This window comes from Amblyomma mixtum, chromosome 1 (genome assembly GCF_055824585.1).
Source record: "Amblyomma mixtum isolate Tamu chromosome 1, ASM5582458v1, whole genome shotgun sequence".
In the NCBI taxonomy this organism is placed as follows: domain Eukaryota; kingdom Metazoa; phylum Arthropoda; class Arachnida; order Ixodida; family Ixodidae; genus Amblyomma; species Amblyomma mixtum.
This window is the reverse complement of record NC_143012.1, coordinates 269,918,576-269,933,940: the sequence shown is the minus strand read 5'-3', so window position 1 is coordinate 269,933,940 and position 15,365 is coordinate 269,918,576. Positions and strand designations below refer to the sequence as shown.

General features: G+C 47.0%; 1 protein-coding gene across 4 annotated transcripts in view; it reads left to right on the top strand.

Annotated features, from left to right (window-relative positions):
- Positions 1-15,365, top strand: part of LOC149371665 (solute carrier family 35 member F3-like) — a 317,875-nt gene that overhangs the window by 81,809 nt on the left and 220,701 nt on the right. For 2 of the 4 annotated variants that reach the window (XM_089565903.1, XM_089565902.1), the window contains exon 2: positions 9,378-9,445. The exons of 1 other annotated variant lie outside the window; for it this stretch is intronic. The gene's annotated coding sequence lies outside the window, so the exon portion shown is untranslated. Of the gene's footprint in view, positions 1-9,377; positions 9,446-12,112; positions 12,221-15,365 lie in introns of those variants that run through there. One more of the 4 variants, XM_089565905.1, reaches the window with a different exon arrangement.

The following is a 15,365-nucleotide window of genomic DNA, read 5'->3' as shown; positions in this document are numbered from 1 at the left end:
ACTCCCGTAGCTGGCGCGAGGAACACATGCATCGAGGCACCTTACAGACGCAACGAGCCCATGGGCGAGCTTAGATTTTGAACACGATGGCGGAGGTCAAGAATGCACTTCAATGCAAGAATGCGTTTAAAGGCTACATTTTCCCTTCTCTTTGTCCGCATAATGTGCCCCCCCCCCCCCCCCTCCCTTTTGTACGTTCACATCCCGAGAAAACGTGACAAAATGACGATATCGGACTGGTCCACTATCCCTGCTGTGTGCGGACAGAAGAGAGTTGAAAGAAATAGATCCGAAAGAAAGTATTGAAAGAATAGCAGGGGGCACTTTCTTGACCTAAAGTGCGGTGAGGCGAAAACCTTAAGCGCAGTGTTACTGCTTGTGTCACTGATGTGTGGTTAACATGTTAAGCTTCGCCTCTAAGACCGGAACGCGACATCGTCTTGCAACGCTGCCAGAGAGTCCATAGAACGCCATCGCCCGTTCGGTTCTACGCCTTGCTCGTCGGTAAATTGGTTTTTGAGGAAAGGAAATTTATATGTCTCTCATATCTCGGTGGACACCTAAACCTCGCCGTAACGGGAAGGGAGGAAGATGGGAGTGAACGAAGACGCCGTATTCACTAGACGCGCCTTTTAACGCGGAAGCCTTTAATGCCTCATCGTTGTAAGCAGGGTTGTCGACAGAAATGTCGCGCTTTTCAATTGGTCGAAACGGTCGTGGCGTCACAGTGCGTGCATTTCAAACGGGGCCAATTGTACTTTGGCTAGTAACCATGCAACCAATTAAAGAGATCGTATAGTGATGCTCCAAGTAAGTGAGAATGAGTTTAGTTAAGTGCTTAATTTACCCAATTAGCCTAATTAACCTTTCTAATCAGGTTAGATAAATAAATAAAACCGAGTAGGAAATTGGTCGAGTTCGGGAATCGAGCCCCGGTCTCCGGAGTGAGAGACGAGCATACTACCACTCCGCCATGCCTGCTCGATGGTTTGGAATGAACAAAGGCGCGTCTAGTGAATACGGTGTCTTCGTTCACTCCCATCTTCCTCCCTTCCCGTTACGACGAGGTTAAGGTGTCCACCGAGGTATGTGAGACAGATACACTTCCTTTCCTCGAAAACCAGTTTACCGACGAGCTAAAGCGTAGAACCGAACGGGCGATGGCGTTCTGTGGGCTCCCTGGCAGCGTTGCAAGACGCTGTCGCGTTCCACTCTTAAGCCTGTTTCACATGCTAGCGAAAATACTAGCGAATCCTGTCGCCGCGGCGGAAAAACCTGTTTTGAGTCGTCGCTGCGACGAGCGGCGAGGTTTCAACAAGTTGGAAATTTTCGCTGCGACGCGCCGCTCAATCGCTCAGTCGCTTGCATGGGAACCGGCCTTTAGAGGCGATGCTTAACATCTTAACCACACATCAGTGACACAAGCAGCAACACTGCGCTTAAGGCTTTTGCCTCAACGCACTTTAGGTCAACAAAGTGCCCCCCTGAACTTTGTTCATTCCAAACCATCGAGCTTGCATGGCGGAGTGGTAGCGTGCTCGTCTCGCACTCCGGAGGCCGGGGTTCGATTCCCAAGCTCGGCCAATTTCCATTCGGTTTTATTTATTTACCTGGTCTGACTAGAAAGGTTAATTAGGCTAATTGGTTAAGTAAGCAATTAACTAAGCTCAGTCCCACTTACTTAAAGCATCACTATACAATCCCTTTAATTAGTTGTATGGTTAGTAGGAGGAGGAGATAAACTTTATTAAAGAAGAGGTCTTAGGCGCGGATTGGGGTGATGTTCCCCTCCCCGCGGTGGGCTCCTCTTCTAGGCCGGACGCCAGGTGGCCGACCGACGATGTCGTTCGGCGACCTCTTCGGCTCGCTCTGTGGCTTGAAGTTGAACCTCCGGGTCCGAGCTGAGCAGCGCGGCCTCCCACTGAGATTGGGTAGAGAGCTGCAGACTGTGTGATGGCTTGTCTTGAGTGCATGAGTATAGGATGTGCGGTGTGTCTGCCTTTTGGTGCCCACAGAGAGAACAGACGGGGCTGTACTGCTCCGGGAACCATATGGAGTACATGTACGGATTAAAGAAAGTGTCTGTTTGGAGCTGCCGCCAACTGACTTGTGTTTTACTCAGAGATTTATGTGGTTCTGGGAAGATCTGTCTTTCTTTCTTGAAATGGGTAGTAATTTCTTTGTAGGTTGTCATTCGCTCCTTGGCCGACCTGAGCTCGGGGTAGCGCACCTCCGGGTTAACCACGAATCCTCGGGCAAATTGGTGCGCCGCCTCGTTTCCAGGATGATCCGAATGGGCGGGGACCCAGATCAATGGTTAGTAGCCAAAGTACAATTGGCCCCGTTTGAAATTCGCGCACTTTGACGTCACGACCGTTTCGACCAATTGAAGAGCGTGACATTTCTGTCGACAACTGCTGCTTACAACGATGAGGCATTAAAGGCTTCCGCCTTAATAGGCGAGGTTGCTACAACCACGCCGAATTGATTGCTGCAGTAGCGGATTTCCCCAGTGTCCCCTTCATTTCCACTAGTACGCAGGTCTTAGGAACTTATGCAAAGTGCACTAGCTCATGTAATGATTAGCTTGCAGTTTTTGCGACACTGCTGATGAAAACTGGCTCTAATTTTATAAGCAGCTAAACACTAGGACAAAGGAATGGTTTGGTTTTGGTTTTGTCAGGTTTTACGTCCCAAAGCGACTCGGGTTATGAGAGACGCCTTAGTGAAGGGCTCCTTATAATTTCGACCACCTGGAGTTCTTTAACCTGCACTGAAATCGCACAGTACACGGGTCTTCAAGCGTTTCGCTTCCAGAGAAATGTGACCGCCGCGGCCGGGATCGACTCCGCGTCTTTCGGGTCAGCAGCCGAGCGCCATGATCACGCGGAGCCACCGCGGCGGCTCAGCGAGGAGTTTGTACGAGAGATAAATCTTATCCAGTATCCTCATGTCTTAACCAAGGAGACACTCCTTGAAAACATTGCAGTTTTGTTGTGCTTTTGGAACGCGTAATGTCTCTTTTTTTTTGTGACGCGTTCTCTGTTGCAGTCTGCAGCCCATGTTAGAATCCTCCCTCACACGTGCTCTTGCCCGTTTCACTCCCTGAGTATAACAGTTTTTGTGGGTCTGGTTGCCTCGTCGCGTGCTACGAGACGCGCGCATAACATAGAAGATTGCATAACCTAAATGAAATAAAAACAAACGCTTGCGCCGGAACGCCGTAAAAGGCGACGATTCTAAGCAGACATGTCATTCACCCTGCGTTATCCTCAGGTGCTTACAAGTGGCGTAACAAAACAAGCACGTAGAGATTTCTTTACAGGCAACCTTCTTTGCGTTGTTCCTTGTCTATTAATTAGTAATCAACAGCATGCACGCAGTTAAGCAGTGGGGCAATCTAGGCGCAGCCCGGATTAGACCGCCAACTTTCCGCTTTATTAACTTCTGGTCTTCCATCGCAACGCTGGCGCCCAAAGCGGCTACGGACGATTGCCGAGCATACACCGCCCGAAACCTCTCTTCGGCTTTCAACTTAACGCTTAATCGAAATGTGGAAAACGGGGGTTTTGAAAGCGAGGCTAGAACCACCGTCTCGTCGCTGGCTTTCTTGCGCATCGTTTCTCGGCCCTGAAAACTCTGCGAGTGTGCTAAGGAGGGAGCTCGCAACAACAAACGCTTGTTGCGCACTGTTGATTGCTTCACGCAAATGTAGGGGGCGCTTACTCAACTTATTTTTTTAAAGGCAAGCGAAAGTGCCGCGACATGGTCCGCCTTGGCGAAGGGGATCGAAGTTTTGCGCCACCGTCGCCGTTAGAATGTCGAGTGAAGAAATCGCTATATCGCGCCGAAAAGACGCCGTCGGCCTCTCCAGAAATGACATATCGCTCTAGATCCTGGTCGATGTCCGCGCGGTCATATCACTCCGGCGCAAAGCAAGTATACTGAGACTTGAAGCTCTATGCCGGGTCGATGCTGCGTTGCGCTAGCCACGTTGTTGTCGCTTTGATTATTGTTGTTCATTGACGCGAACCTGCGAAGCACAGCTCTAAGGAAGCTTTAATTCTGAAGAATGGGCCCGCTCTTGGTGAATATAATCTTACTGTTGTTGAACGTAATCAGCTAGGAGAACACGCGATCGCGCATGAGAGGGCGTTATTGTTGTTTGTGGAAAAGGCCCAGATAAAAAAAACAAACATACTTCGAGATAGAGAGGGCGAGTGTAGACTCATAGTTTCGTTGTTTTACTCAAGTCTAGGCTGTAGTTGGGTTATATAAAGCTAACAGAGTAATCCTGCGCCATTCATTCAAGTGAGCTGCATGAGATGATGTAGCAACGTGCCGCATTTAGAGTTTACAGATAATTGCAGGCTTGCACACTAAAAACATTAATGGTCATAGTGACTTGAAAAGTTTGGGCGCAGGTATGCCAGCATGATGCTGACATAATTACTGATGTGAGTTAGCTGAGCGTTCTTGTTAGATAGGCTACGAGGTGAACACCCAAAAAAAAATACTTACAGAACGATGCAATTCATGGCAAGTCAAGAGTTATTTAAACGGTAAATAGGTCAAATACTTGAAGCTTTGGTTATGCGCACACAAGTTTGCATTTGTTAATATTTAACCCCAACTGCTGTGTTCTACACAATAATGAAGGAATGTTATCAAGTTGCTCCAACATCGTTGTTGCAAGTTATATTTCTGAACATTACATAAACATCAGCAAAGCAACTCAAAGCAACTCCCAAAGCAACTCAGGCTGCGAGGGACGCCGTAGTGAAGGGCTCCGGAAATTTCGACCACCTGGGGTTCTTTAACGTGGAGAAAAGTCGCGGCTGTCAAGAAGACCCGCAGACAGTGCAAACGAGGCTCCTGACGCCACTGCCGGCGGAAACATCTTAGAAAAAAGAGGGACCGCGCAAAGAGAGCATACTTAATGCGATTCTGGGTCCCGCTTTGAGAGCCTTAATATCGCTGCTATAATCCGATAATCTGATCACGTACGGCATTGCGCATATATTTTGCGCACTACTAACATGCCACTATTGCAGGCGAGGAATAAAAATGAGTTGGTTCTCTCTGCAGTTTCTGAAAGTGAGTGACCTGATTATTGTTTTGCGAATCTCTGCACGTCATTGGGTTCGTATTTCGGCATATATTTGTGACGCGTCCCGCGTCCACATACGCGTTCTCGTGGACACGCACACGTACACCGCACACACACACACACGCACCTACAGGCATGCACACTCTGAGTTAACCACTAGTTAGGCCCATGCAGTGGCAAACTTGTCAGAAAAACCTAACAAAGAAAACTTTATTCTATTCTTACAGCATCTGCACGAAACCCGAAGCGTTTAGTTTACTAGAGCAAGAATGAATGTGCTAGTACATATTAAGACCGTGCAGCTTTCAGGGTATCTTGTCATGGGAATGGTCTTCCTCAAGACATCGTACCAAAACTTGGCGGCATTCTTAATCACATTCTCAAAGAAGAAACCGCGATTGCTTTCAGGTTGCCTGATATGGTGTCTACAATGAATGCCGAATGCTGTCCTTGCGATTAGATGTGTAATTTCTTTAATTTCAGTTTCTAGATTGTTTGTTCTACAACTAAGCTGCCACACAGCATGTCTGAGATGTGGGAAGGAGCACTGACCAACTCTACAGAGTTAAAGCTCATGACGATTTCTTCAGTGTTCAGAGAAAGCATACAGTTAAGCCATTTCTATGCAATTGCCCGTGGGGTCCTTGGGGTCCCTGTATGGCTGTCCTTTGTTATTTTGGGAGGTGGGCCAACTCACTTTTTGGGGGGGTCCTCCTCATGTTTTCAAACTCGGTGGTGCCCTATGGTGGGTCCACTGGTGGTCACGCGGTTTTTGATGACGTCACGACCCTTTCGACCAATCAGGGAATTTCGCGACAGAGAAGCTGGAAATGCTTTGCGAGTCGACAACCTAAATGCTGTTAATAACGTGCCCAATAAGATGCCAAAAATACGTAAAGCTCACTCTTAATGAAAAGAACAAAAGTTATCTCTCCCCATAGTGGTAACACGTAAATGGTGGGTCCTCGGAGAAAATAGTGATGATTATGATGATAGTGATGATAGTGGTTGTGGTCATGACGTAATGAAGATGCAGGTGGAACGATCACAGCGCTATAGATGGAGATAGAGAGCGCTGCTATTCGTTCATGGGACCACATTCACACAAGCTCCACAATGTTGTGTTAGCTACCTTGAGATTTACGATGAGGACGACGCCTCTGTCGTTCTGCAGCGTTTACTGTGGAGCATCTTTACCGTCGAGGGGCGATAGGGAGAGGCAGCCCATATCTTCGCGGCTTGAGATGTGTACGGCTGCGGCTGCAATAGCTCACTGGCGTTCACCTCGCAGACAAAACAAAAAAAAAGCAAAAAAAAAAAACCCCAGCAGCTCTGGTTCAAGGATTACAAGGATGGGCAGAAACGACAGGAAAAACACGATCTAAATTCACAGAGACGATTAAAAGGCGATTGTCGGATACAACTCAAGTACGCAGCGGTGAATGCCCCTCAAAGGAGGCTTGAGTTGTGTTCGACTGTTACACAGGGATCGAAGGACATTTTCTCGGTTATGTTAAAAGGCAGCTGGTAGGAAGAGCGACAGTCAACCATGACATACTGTAATTATTTGCATTGTTCAACGTTTTATCTTGCATACTATTCATGCTTTCGTTTCAAATGGTTAAGGCGGTGCTTATTACAAACTTTTGACGCGTTACTCAATGCCCTTGCGGTCCATTAGGCTGCAAAGTAAGTAAATTGCAACAAACAAACAATAAAATATTACAATACTATATCTGTACCAACTCGCCCAACTGAACGTTCTGCTCAATAAAATATAAACAAATAAATAGCAATCACAGTACTGTAATGCTGGACTAGCCAACCACATGCAGCAATAAACCAAGTCAACATTTCAGCGTTCATTTTGTCAAACAAGTCAAGGCATCGAAAATCTTGCGATCATAATTTTATCGTGCCTTTACCTCTTTTGATCTTGTAACAGGAAGTAAGCCAGTGCAAGGGTTGCACACCTGCCTTCGAAAGAACAACTGCTCTGAGCACGTTCTGGGACACTACCACAAGGGAGATGATAGACGCACATGCCACATCGAATTTCTCTGATAAATGAGTCAGCAAGCCTTCCGTACGTCTAAGCAAAAAAGAACTGTTTCCGAGCGCTAACGACAACGTGAATGATTGCAGGAAGCTGGGTGGAGGGGAAGAGATGATCATTCCAAGAATGTGTGTCTGTTTTATTTGTGTTGTGCATGTATAGCCTGGTGAATTTGTAGGCCATTTCGAGACAATAAAAACAGTTCGTCAGCGCCTGGGTTTGAGTCCTTTTATTGCTTCATCCGTGTGCTACTGCGCTGTATTCCCAAAAGAATAAGGAGGACTTTAACAATGGAATACCTGCGCATCGCAGTGGAGCTATGGGTGACGGTCGTGGATGGGGCCGGAGCCTTACTGCAGACTTTAGTTGTATCCAACTACAGGCACAAAACGCATTCTGCGTTGAGACTGACGACTGACCTACTTACAGGGTGCAGCTGAGGGTTTGGGGCCTGGTACACGTAGAACATTTCCTCTTTCGACACCTGGATTCAACAGGAAAATGGCGCAAAAGACGTGGACAAAAGAGACAAACACGACAAGACCAGCGTCGTGTTTGTCTCTTTTGTCCACGTCTTTTGCGCCATTTTCCTGTTGAATCATGAACCAACTAGCCCAAACTAGAGTTCTTCTTGAGCAGACACCTGGATGTTGCTGTGTAGATTCGAGCAGGGACTTTGCAGTCCAGCAGAATATCTCGAGTGGCGATCTCCGAGCGAGTGCGAGATCTGTCTTCATGCTATCACGTTCGAATCTAATGGTTGGCGTGCACAAGAGCAAGCGTTATAGCCGGAAGTGCCGCGGTTCCGGAAAGCGGCCCCGGAAGTTCCGCGTCGCCCTGGTCGTTTCTTCTTGCCGGAGTGGGGTGCTGATACAGCCGCTCCTAGTCTCCCACCCTTCTTCTCGGCATTTATTTTATTTTTGCTTCCCGCTCGGCAGTGTAAAATACGGGTGAACCATATGGCAGGAGTGAGCTCACCACACTGAAGACAAATGACTAAGATACTACACTGTACCCAGTCTTAGCCTGCGCCGCCATTGATGACACGGCGAGAAGTTCTTGGTGTGAGCGATGTTCTGAAACGAAAAATATAAATAAATATGCGCGAAAAGGTAGAGAGCGGGATGAGTCGCATTATGTAATTCTGGACAAGCCATCCTTAGGTCATGTTTCTTGCGTCAGGTTACCCGAATGATTTCAACCTTTCTGCGAAGATTCACTAATAAATGCAAATAATAACTCAACATGTGATTAAATAACTGCAAGTCCGCATTAAACTCACACTAAAGCTCACTGTGCTTCGCCGGCATGCAGCCGTATGCGAAAATTTATCGGAGACATAGGAACAAGTGAGTAACGCTGATGAATCACGCAAAGAATGCTTAAAACATCAATGTAAAGAATAAATTTACGAGCGGTAAAAGGAAGCAGAGGAAATTTTGGGTAAATCACCGCCAAACCGGCCTCGTTTCTTCAGTGACCACGGCATAGGGCTGCTAAGCACGAGACCGAGGTTTCGAATTCCGGCCATGGCGGCCGCATTTAAATGGAGATGAGCTGTAAAAATTCCCGTGTGCGGTGAGGCACTGTATTCATAAAGAACCCAGGTGGTCGAAATTAATCTGAAGTTTTCCACTTGAGACCTCATCTCGCCGCGCGATGCAGGCAACGGCTGAACGTGCAACAATTACTGCACCTTCCTTTTCTTGACAGAGAGAGAGAAAGAAAATCACTTTATTGACGAGAGACAGATGAACGCTCAAAAGATCTTGGGAGCACCAGAGTGAGCCGGTCGTCCAATTGATCCGGTTCCAGCCAGGCACTCCACGTAGGAGGGGGTAGATGGGAAGAAGGGAGCTCGGAGTGCTACTGGGCACTGAAAGAGACAGTACTTCAGATTGGAATAGAGTGAGGGGCAGTTTGGGCAGGAGGGGTCAGACCGCTTGCGGAAGAGGTGCAGGAGAGCAGCGGCGAGAAGGGTGTTCGGTGTGAAGCTTGCGGAGAATATGAGTTTGGGCGACGCTGAATTGAGAATGAGGTTCGGAGAGTGCTGAAAGGATTCATGGAGCCGCATGTAGTATGCATTGACGATGCGTTTGTACCAAAGGCATCTGTCACTGGTCGGAGGGCTTGACCAGGGGATCGCTGGCGCCTTCAAATTGGACACCAAACATGGACTCTTATCGATCAGCGCTTTGTTTACAAACGCAGGAGGCGCTTGCGGACACCGGAGGCCCAGAAGGCGGTCGGTGGGGGCGTCTGAGCCGTCGTCTGCTACGGTGCGTGGTTTGCTTATCATGCTGTTTCAGAACTGCCTCCCATGTAGAGATGTTAGGCTGTTTAGTTTGCGCCGGTACTTGCCAGCAAATGTAGCGCATGCGGAAACATGTCTGACTATGCCAGAAGCCTGCCCGATTCGGAGAAACATCCAGATGTTACTCTCTAGATGTTACTCCCCCCCTCTCCCGGCGACAACAGATCCATCGCATCTTGTTTACTTCACAGATCGCTGTTGGTCTATAGAGTTATAGACACCGCTGCCAGATGGCGGCAGGATGCAAACTCCTACGCTTGGCATGTGAAATGTGGAAACAAACTAGCATTATCCCCGCCGCACGACTCACACCAGCTATAAGTAGATTTCGTTAGACTGACTGCGCATTTCCACCGGATTAAGAAAGAGCCCACTTTGTTACTCCTACGCAATAGAGCTCGAGCCACAGAGGTTGCTACTGAAAGTGCGAATTGCCCAAGCAAAATGCTTCGCCGAGGGTCCTTGCGCTACAGATCCTTGCTGCACCGCTGCAAACAGTGCCATGACGAAACTGTCGTGTTTGCTTCTTCTCTCTATTGTCGAACGCCTTGTGGCGCCACGGTGTGTCGAAATGCGCTCAGTGCGACTACGCTGTCTCCCACAGCTGTGGGTGGTATGAGTACATGCTTAAGCTCTCTGCCTGGCTATGGTAGACTGAATTCCAGGCTGCGCTGCGGCTCCATAAAACCAACTGTTTAACCGGATGCATCTGTGTCTTCACTGCATGCCGCTGTGTTTCAATGTTTAGTGATTTGCCGGCTATCGTATACGCTGCCCTATGACGACTGACGAGATGACGGCCAGGACAGTTCTTACGAGATGCTTTGAGAGTTCGGCTACATTTTAGTAAGAGACAGAGCTATGCGAACAGTTCGGCAGTTGCTGCTACGGCAGATTTAGGAGAAAAAAAAAGAGTCGAAAGCAAGTATTAGTGCTGCGGCCTACACTGAACATAACATTGCTAAATTGCTGATGCCGCAGAATTAATTACGAAATAAACTGGATAGTTTGGAGAGCTGGTAGGTACATATTCATGGTTTAAAAGCGCTAAAAACACGAAGACGAGGAAGGCACCGAAATGACACAAGCTCAAGAGTTGTCTTAATCAAAACTTTCGAGCTGCGAAATGCGTTTTCAGTAACTGATAGAATGATGATTTGAATTTTAAATCGTGCAAGGACTGCTTGGCTAAAGACTGCCACGCCTAACGGGTTCCTTCTCCGCAACCTGTCACCATCACCAAAGGTCCGTTTTTGTTCCCTCATTCCCCCCCCCCCCCCCAAAAAAAAAAAAAAAAAAGAAAGACGAGCAGTTGTCGAGGGAAAGCTCTTGCGCATTGGAGAACTGGCGGCTGTTCTGTTCGGTGGTGCTAGGGGGGGGGGGGGGGGGGGGGGGGATCGAACCCTCGCACCTTTCTCAAACGGGGCGGATGCTCAAACCATTAGGCCACTGCTGCGAATTCCCAACAATGTCAGTTCGTTAGTCACTACCTCGCTGATAAAACACTGTCGCCGCCACGCGTATAACAAGGGCGGCCCCAGTTTCGCTGGTGCGGATACCGGCTATTCAGATGAAGCTTGTCGGACAATGCCAGTTATATAGACAAAAAACATAGCCTGCGTAAGGGAACCCATCGGCTAGGTAAATTGGGCACAAAACGAGCTGTCGCAGTATTCTGAGCTGCACGATTTCTGGAATCGATAGGAAAGTGCGTTACGCAGTACACTGCTATATTGATGCCCGGCTTCAGAGGTCGATGGCTGACGCGCCAGTCGCTTACCTAGCAACACGTTGGATTCAATGACGGGCGTGTCGCTGTTTGGCGCGTTCTTGGTTCGCGTAAAGCCGAGTGCAAATCGTTCTCGGTATAAGCTCACGAAGTGAAGTTCTGTTAGTGCCTCAGGAATGAAACAATGAAACGTGCAGATCCGGGTGCATCGATACCTCCCCGATATGACAATGAGAAAGGATGCGAGTTTTTTTTTTTTTTAAATATCGTCTGGGCTGGCTGCTTAATCGAAAAAGCTCCCTATTTGAATTATTTTTGAACCGAGGGGAAAAAAAAAACAACAGCAGGAATGCGCCACTTTGTGCTAACACAGTGCTCTCAGTTTGTAACTGGCACGAATACTTCCTTTCTACCACAAGCAATAATCACTACTGCTCCATCGAAAAGTTCGTTATGGAATGAAATTATACGTAACATGACACTTCAAAAAACAAAAACAAACAGAGGAAGCAAGGCGCAGTACAAGAAGAGATACAAACATCGCCATCCAGCGTCTCGTTTGCCCTAGCATTTTGCAGCCATGCACCAACTAGTGCAGCAATCCAGATTTCTCAATGATGAGCAGCCTTTCTCTATCCGGTTGCATTAGGCACGAAGGGTCTTTGCACCGGTATCCTTGCATGTAAATTACCCGATGCTACACGCGCGATAATTCTTTCTCAATCCAGCGCTCATATCGTTCGTACGTAATTCAATGCGCACGTTGGAGGTTTTTTCCTCTCCAAATTCTTGCAACGGCCGCCCTACCGACGTCCTCCAGCAGTGTTTATTTATTATTTTTTTTTTTTGCGAGAGCAGAAAGAATACGCTCTTGCACAAGAGAGTGAAAAACGCAGTAAACTCCTTGCGCTTGCACTGCGATAGTGGAGGCAGCGCTCTCACCCGCAGTGCATCGAACCCGGAGGACGCCCCACAAGTCCTCTTTGACCTCTCCGGCCTGCAGGCAGGCAGGTAGGCTCGCAGTTCAGTTATCTTTACTGTGTGTGTGTGCGTGTCTCCCCGGCTATCCCCGCTGCTGGAACCCAAGAATTTCTCAGTGGAAGGAACCAAGCGTGAAAACGCTCCGGCCGGCGCGCTCTTCGAGGCGTTGGTAAAGATGAGATTGGCGAAACAAATAAAAATAAAGGTTAAAGTGCAGCATTGTTCGACCGCGGTAAGAGAGAGGGAGGTAGAGGGAAAGGAGGACGAGGAGGAGGAGAAGGAGGAGACGTCGTTTTCGGTCTCCAGGCCGGCGAAACGGAAGCGTGTGCACGTGTATGAGGAGGACTGCGGGGCGAACTTCGATCCCTTTTGGCTTCCTTAGATAAGAGGGGCGCCGCGGCAGACAGAGCTGCGCGCGCGCCCCATTCAATAAGGCAAAAATGGAACAGCGGAGACGGCCGGCCCTGCTGCATAGTAGTGAATCGATAGTGCGTGTGTGCGCAATAGTGGCTGGCTCCGTCCCGTTCGGTGGTGCCTCCTTTTTTTGTTTCGCTTTGGCGCGGACAGGTCCGTTTTCTTGGAAATATTTCGTGGAAACTTTGACGTTATTCTATTTAGGACTAGGATGGACTGAGCCTTGGAGCTCTTCGTCGTTGTTGCTGAGAAAAAAAAGAAAGCGTTTATTTAGAACTCCGGTTGGGGTACACCCTGTTTTCGAATGTTCGCTATTCAGGGGCCGCGGAATAATTTATTTATTTTTTCCTCACGCAAAACGATTTTTCCTCCCCAGGTTCTTTGGAAACGCGTTTCATTTTCGAAGATACCATGGTGCATGCAGTACTGGGCTCTGTTCGTGGAATTGATAGTCCTCTTGAAATCGAGAATTCGCGTCGATGAGCTATTGAGGTAGCATTTTGGAGCTACGAAGAGCAACAGAACCTTCAGGAGCGAGCCCAACGAGAGGGCCGGAAAGTACAGCGTTTGAGATGTGAGGAAGCTTTTTCTTTGACGCGCTTTGCAGTAAGAACGGTTGGTCCGCGTTACCAACGGCTCGTGAACGAGAGCCGCCACTGGCGAAGTTTTCTTTCTCTCTTGCTTTCTGATACTCGGGAATTGTGGACAAGCGCGTTTTTTCGACGGGAAGTCGTTTACAAAAGCAATTTGTTCGCATATTTTACAATTGCGCCATAATAATCAATACATCCGCGGATTCCTCCTCAGGACGCTTGTAGTTCCGTACTTTGATCTTAAAAAACGCACCCCATTGGTTTTCTATGGCAATTTCACCTACTCGGTGCAAGTGCAGGACAAACATTAAAAGCAAGTTATTGCGGCGCGTTGGAAGATCACACCACTGCCATCAATTTGTTGGCAATACTATCTTACGATATTCACATTTGCTTCAAAAATTAAAAGTGGTGTCCAAGAAAGCTGATCTTTCTTTCTTTCTTTCTTTCTTTCTTTCTTTCTTTCTTTCTTTCTTTCTTTCTTTCTTTCTTTCTTTCTTTCTTTCTTTCTTTCTTTCTTTCTTTCTTTCTTTCTTTCTTTCTTTCTTTCTTTCTTTCTTTCTTTCTTTCTTTCTTTCTTTCTTTCTTTCTTTCTTTCTTTCTTTCTTTCTTTCTTTCTTTCTTTCTTGCTTTCTGTCTTTCTTTCTTTCTTTCTTTCTTTCTTTCTTTCTTTCTTTCTTTCTTTCCTTCCTTTCTTTCTTTCTTTCTTTCTTTCTTTCTTTCTTTCTTTCTTTCTTTCTTTCTTTCTTTCTTTTATTTCTCTTTTCTTTTCTTCCTTTATTTATTTGTTTTCTTCTTTCCTGCTTGCTTCATTCTCCTTCCTTCCTTCCTTCCTTCCTTCCTTCTTTCGTCCTTTCCTTCTTTCTTTCTTTCCTTCTTTCTCTATTTCTTCCTTTCTTTCTTACTCAGACGAGGAAGGAAGCTACGTAGCCTGCCTAACGTTTTTTTTTTATCTTTTTCTTTTCATGTCATCTCGTGCTTCGCATGTTCCGCTGGTTTCCTCGTGCACTGCTTAACCCGTCCCTTTCCCGCCTATTTCGACATTAGCTGTCGCCGGCGCCGCACTGCTGCACTGCTTAACTTTTTACGTCTTATCTTCGGGCAGTAAATTTTGCGTCTTTTTGTTTTATGGCAACACTTACTGGGGCTTACGTGCGTCGGTAGGGCGAGTTAAGCCGTGAGTCGGACAGAAGTTTTACTGCCACAACATCGGCGTAAAAGTTTCAAGCAGCCTGCCCGAGATAGTAGCCAGGCTCCCCTCGCTGTTCTACAGCATGGTGCAACTAAGCATAGCATTCCAAGCTACTCTCTCAGCTTGAACAAGTGAGTGTTCTACACACGTGCGATCGAAATCTGCGTGCAGTGACTTAGAGCAGGGCACATGTGAGAATGCATTTGTCTCAAACTATAACCGCCTATAGAAACATTGTATAATTCACATGAACAGTCGCGAGCTGTATGAAAGGGATCGAAGTTTGAGCATTCATTCATTGATTAATCTACGATTATCTGGGTCAAGTTTCGTACTAGTCAAGTCCAGCTTTGTTGGACAAAAATTTTGGATACTGGAATATTGTAAAGTATGGTTATGGAAATATTGTAAGGTAATGGTCCATTGTTCTGATATGTAGCGAAATCTTCTTCTTAAAGTGTTTCCAACGGTCACATCGAACAGTTAAGACTGCCACAGAAAACCAATGGTGAACTCTTTCAGCAAAAACGTCAATAGAAAAAAAAAATACAAGACTGTCATCGGGTGATCTACAGATATATTGATTGTTATAGCGAAATCTTAAAATATATGAAAAAAAAATGCGTTCATAAACGGTTTCCAGTTGAAAAATGCTTTTGTCCAGAATTGCTGGGTATGTTTCCTCTTGTCGCATAATATCCAAAAGTCATTATCAACTTTATTTGAGAAATCACCTGAAAATTCGCAATTTTTGGCTAAAAGTTTGTTTCCTCGTGTACCGCTCATGACTGTACGCGGCGTCGGCTTCTTCCAAGATTCTTTTTGACTCTAGTCCGAGTGCAGTCAGATTCTTCATTCAGGTTCAATGGGTATGCATGCAGCATGCAATGACCACACGTGACCAACGGCAAAAACGCCATGAACACCGAGTTACAAAGGCAGGTTTGTACGGAGCATGTTTAAAAAAAAAAAGCAA